Source organism: Sinocyclocheilus anshuiensis, unplaced genomic scaffold, assembly GCF_001515605.1.
Source record: "Sinocyclocheilus anshuiensis isolate Anshui unplaced genomic scaffold, SAMN03320099.WGS_v1.1 scaffold1404, whole genome shotgun sequence".
Lineage (NCBI taxonomy): Eukaryota > Metazoa > Chordata > Actinopteri > Cypriniformes > Cyprinidae > Sinocyclocheilus > Sinocyclocheilus anshuiensis.
Window position 1 is genome coordinate 446,210 of NW_015546095.1, and position 6,023 is coordinate 452,232.

Genomic DNA, 6,023 nt, shown 5'->3' on the forward strand with positions numbered 1-6,023 from the left:
TGCGCGCAGCCGCGCACACACATTAGGATAGGTTAGATGCCTGCCTCCGTTGCGAGTCCCTATCAAGCACTTTACCAATTCAACTACTCTCTTCTTCTCCTCCTGCCTTGCTCTTTGGCCCGCATCACTCACCGCAGAGCAAGCCTGTTCTTGATAATCATGTTGTGAAAACGTGGGAAAAGCCGACGAGGAAGAAGTTGGGGTGATGAGATCTTTATATAGGCAGACCAAAATACTTCATCGCTCCGTCTATAGCGCATTGTGATTGGATGTTTACGCTGTCAATACAGGAGACAAACCAATGGCTGCTCGCTGTCCCTGCGTGATGGTTTTCGGCAAAAAAACATTCTGTCGGCCCCTTAAGTGCGTCGGCCCACCGGGAAAATGCCCTATTACCAATCCAGCCCTGCTCATGATCTGCATGGTTCTTGGTTTTGAAAGCTGTTCTCGTTGATGACGACTCAATCCACTTCCCATAGGCATGTATTTCTGCATTAACTCATATCCAGAAGCATCATCCTCTTCATGCGCCTGGACTTGATGAATACACAAGAAAACATCTGTTTGCTGAGCTGTGAACAAAGAAGTTTAAATGGCCACACCATTTTCGTACTAATGGAATCCCTTGGCCCAGCGGGCCCACTCAGTGGAGCTCTTCCCACTCATTACACTGCTGGACTGAAGATAAACTGTGTACATGGCTGCAGATCATTAGGCCTCAGATGGTTTCTTGTGATGGTAAGGGAGGTCCAGAATCTCCAAAAGGTTAAAAAAAAAAAAAAAAAAAATCAAGCACAAGATGAAGGTAAAGTGCAGGAATCGTGGGTAAAGAGAGGTGAGGTGTACTGTAAGTTTCTTATTATGGATATAAAAAAATAATAATAATAACACGGCAAGGCCAAGTCACTATGAATACCCAGATGGTGTATTAAAATAAAAAAGTGTGGAATGCTGGTCACTATGCACTCAGCAGTAACATCATTCCCAACGTACCAGTAGGGGAGGGTCTAAAACTGCTAAAGCTCACATCATGAACACATCATGAACGTTTAAAACACAATTTCCTTTCTGAAATGTGTATACTTTATTCAGTCGCCTGTCTGTGGATAAAGTATTTAACAGTCCATAATCATTATGTTAATGTATACATCCATCAATAAATAATCTAATCTAAGTCTCACTTACCAAAATTCAGTCTGTGAGGCTGAAATAAACCATTACTTATTTATATAGGTGGTCTATTATAAATTATCTGAAATTGAGAACTAAATTTTAAAGTACACCAATTCAAGCAGTAAACACATATACTAAACATTAAATTTGTTGAATGTAAAATAAAATATTTATTGCAATTCATGGCCATAAATGCATAATGGCTTATTTAGGTACTGATTAATGTCAGTTTTTTTAATATTGCACAATGAAAGAAAAAACAACAACAACAGCATAAATCAACTTCATGTGACTGTAGGTCACGTGTAAGCATCAGTATCATGTAAAAGCAGCAGTGTTGAGTGTTGGGCACTCAACATAAATGTTAGGCACTGTGCGAACAAAATTACCCACTGAGTTCAGTGCAGGTTACCAGCGGCATAGACAGCACTTACTATTCGCCTTTTCATATGCTCATGTCAGTTGTGATTAACCTCCGCTAAATAGGTCTAATTACCACAAATTTCCATGGCTACACAGAGACGCTTTTAATTTAAGACTGGGTCAGATGGGACATTGAAATGGCTCAAAGGATGAATCTTGTTCTCAATGCTAGCCGTAAAGTCTCACAGTATAAGTTTAAAGAAAACGTATTATAGTCACTGACTTGTGCAACCCATCTGTTTTGCATTCTCTGATGACATATCTTTGTCTTTGGGAGCAAAATAACATGCAGAGGAGAGGAAATTCAGAGATTAGGCCAATAAATAATTCACATTATATTACCAAAACTTAGAAATCCCTCCAAATTGAAGAATAAATAACAGAGGGGCTAATCACACATTAGATTGCAATCTCACAGATCCCGTAAACAGTGGGGAGAGGAGCAATGTGTGTCCCTCTTGCGCACAGTTATTCATTATAAGCCTGTCATAATCATCCCTCATCAAGCCCTAAATCACTGCAAACACTGTGTATGGAAATCAGGGAGGCCACTTTATTACTAGGCCACTACAATACTAAGATATTAGAGCCACAGCTCATGCCCTCACAGAAACACATACATTAGCACTATTCGAACGGTAATTCTCAGGGTGACATCTGTAAAAGGAAATTTGCATGGCTCTGCTGCGATAAAACTTACGTGATTGGATGACAATTTAATTCACAGAGTACAAGCGAGTTCTGCCATCCTACGAACTAGAATTTTGTTTTTGATGTAGTCAGTCACATGGCCATGTTCAACACAGCAACGAGTAGGATCACATAGTAGTTTAAGTAAAATATAAATTAAAATATTTGTACATACATATGAGCAAAATGGGATATGCAAAACATGCACTGCATATATATTTGAAGCAAGGTGCCAAAATCATATTCAGGGGAGTGTCCTGTGATCCCCTGCACCATCCCAGGACCTCCCAGTTCAACAAATACTACAGGATTCCCTAAAGAGAATATTTTTAAACTTTTGTGATACAAGCTTACATTGTACCAAAAATTCACAAATTACTATGCAGTGGAACCATACAGAACTTGGTCAAAAAATAGGAATTACATTACCACACAACTCTGATGTTCAAGTAATTTGGCTGAGAATTTTTTGTGGGTGGTGGCAGAAAAATTTCTGATTTGGAGAGCAATAAAACCACTGAACAACTCATCTAAATGTTAAAATTATCTTACATCCACATGTACAATAGCGATGGTTAAAATCTACCTTTCTCAAACACACATATAATGATAAAGAAAGCCTTAAATATAAATATGATCTTATGTTTTTATTTATCTCTATAGATTTAGCACAATTTAAACAACATGGAACCAGACTGGGACTCCTAATAGAAAACGAAGGCCCAGATGCACCAAAGTCAGCAGGGGGCTTAATCTAAATGAATCAAGTCTCTGCTGGGGGAAGAGTGTGAAAGGGGTGAACGCCGAGCAAGGAGCCACTAAATGATCAGAAAGCATGGCAACCTTCCACACAAGAACTACGATGATCTTTTCCTTTCTCCCACCCCCCCTCTCTTTTTCCAGGGGATCTGTTTATCCAGGCAGGGTGGCTTTGAACCCTGAAGCCTTTGTAGTTCTGAGGCTTGCGGTGGCATCTGCTAATGTCAATGCTAATGAAATGAGCGCTGTTCCCCTGCCTGACAGCACACTTAAAAAAGAACAGTGAAAAAAAAAAATAATAATTGTGGGGGCATATGGGGAGCGCGTTTTTATTTTTGGGCAGGATCTCTGCATTTATTTATGAATGCATACGTGCACAAGAGAAAACAAGGACCAAAAAACAAAACAAAAAATAAATAAATAAATAAAAACAGGCAAAAGTACCACAAGATTTGGGACTGGTGCAGAAACCACTTCAATTGACAACGCCACATTAGCACAGAAGCTAGGAGATGAGCGTCCCAAGGGAGTGTACTGGAAAGCCTTTTTTCCTGAACACGGCTGCAAGGAACAAAATGATGAAATAAAGAATTAAAGAAATAAGCCTGGCTTTTGCTTTCATCCAAGAGCTGCTTAGAAGAGGGCCCAACATGACGTGCACTTGCCGAGCCGCTGGGCTCTGAGGTGAAGTCCACTAAACGATTTTGTGGACCGGTGAGAACAAAAGTACAAGAGAGTCAAGCAGTGTCAGCAAAGCTCGTCAGATGATCTCCTGTAGAATGGAGAGACAACAGTTCCCACATGAGAATCATTATATTTGTCATGCAACTGAAGCACTTTTCTTTGGATCGGAAAGAAGCAAGTGCCAGCTGAGGGCAACGCAACCCCCTTCCCTCCCCTCCCCTTCCCTCCCCCCCCCGATCTGTTTTTCACAGATCTTCACTTATTCTTTCTCCATTTATTTGGTCCACCTGAGTATCTCAGTGCTCTAGGGTTAAAAAAAAACAAGGGTGCAATGACAAATTAAAGTTGAATCAAATCCAAACTGACAGTGGTTTTGTCTCTGATCAGCGGGTGAGATTGAGTGTGATGGTGAAGAGTTACCTGTGGGCTGACAGTCAAGATGATATTGATGGACTGCTCCTTTGATCTAGGCCGCTCCTGGGCCAGGGCTCCAGCAGCTTTTAAAGGTGCACCACCAGTTATTGAGGTCGATACCTGGCAGCTAACATGCTGTGTGTTGTTGCCATGGCTCCCTTGTTGAAAGACCAATCCCTACGCTATTGACCCCAGTACCCTCAGTACAGTCCCAAAGTTGCCCAAATTAGAATGGGAAAATGCTATCTCCTGTTTTGAATAACTGGAAAGAAAAACGACAAACGAGATCTGTTAAATATCTTAATTGTTTCTTCAAATAAGAAATAATGAGGACAGCAAGACTTATATCAAGAAAAAGACCACAGCAATCTCATATGCCTCCATTAGAATTTCACAGAAAATCTCAACAATTGTGCACATTGTGGTCAGATTTGCCAAGACACCGAAATCTGTAAGCAAAAGTCAGACTTCACATTACCTCAAACACTTATCAGTTCTTTCAAGAACAAATGATCTGAGCCATCCACGTTCTTTTTATAGTTCTGTACAAGCAGTATTCAATCAATATTCCAATAGTATCTAAATTGGCTTCACAACAAAGGTTCAAACAATCATAATCATGAGCCAATATTAAAGAAGAAAAATGCAATCAAGGAAAAGTTAATTGCATAAGTGATTACAGGGCATTGCTTTGTTGTTGTTGTTTTTTTAGGAGATTTGTTGTAAGTGGGGAGTTCACAGCTATTTTTCAGGTTGCCAGCCACAATACAGATCTTAAATAGTCAAAAATATTCTTCTAGACTGCTACTAATGTCTATGTGTTACTATGAGCAGAACACAGATATTGCATGTCATTTAAATGAAATGCTGCATCAAACCTTAATGTTTGCCGTTGTCATGACAATCATCACTCTTTTTGTTTTCTTTGACCTTGATAGATCATTTTCTCTTGCTTGTTAATTTTGTACAAAGTGACCCCAGAAAGTATTTCGACACTGACTACATTTTTCTGAGCCAGTTTTGAAATGACAATCCATTCTTCTCAATTTACACAGGTGTCCTAGCAGAATAACCACTATGAACATGTTCCATTAGTGTTCAACAAGTAAAAAATGCAACAAAAAATGAAAATTAATTTCAATGACATGTTATCATTTAAAACCCAATAAGCTTTTTTTTGTTTGTGCTTTATTTCTTTAAATTAAAAAAAACATAAATGCAAGTTTATGTGTCACTGTATGTGCATTTGCTGCCTTTGAATCTTTCTAGATTCGCATTTTGGAGGGAAACAATCCGGATTTAATATATTCTGCCTACAATATTAAGCAATTTTGGAAGAAACATCTGAGACCGTGTTGAAACTTAAAATAAACGTAACTGAGCACTCGGTTAACAAAGAGCAACTACCGGGTAATAAAATATTCCTCTGGATAATTATGTCAGCATATGTACAAATTAGATTCATGCGAGATTCATTCTTTAAAGGGGTCATATGATGTTGCTAAAAAGAACATTATGTTGTGTATTTGGTGTAATGCAATGTGTTTATGCGGTTTAAGGTTCAAAAAACACATTATTTTCCACATACTGTACATTATTGTTTCTCCTCTATGCACTGCCTTTCTGAAACGCGTTGATTTTTACAAAGCTCATCGGTCTGAAAAGCGAGGTGTGCTCTGATTGGCCAGCTATCCAGTGCATTGTGATTAGCTGAATACTTCAAGCATGTGGCGGAAATGTTACGGCCCGTACCATACTGTGATGCCCTGTGTCCCGGCGCGACAAGACAAAAACAATACAACCCATTACAAACGAGGCATTTGTTGTATCCAGTGGGGACATAATTACTGATTATAATGACTTATACTGTCTTTTTACGC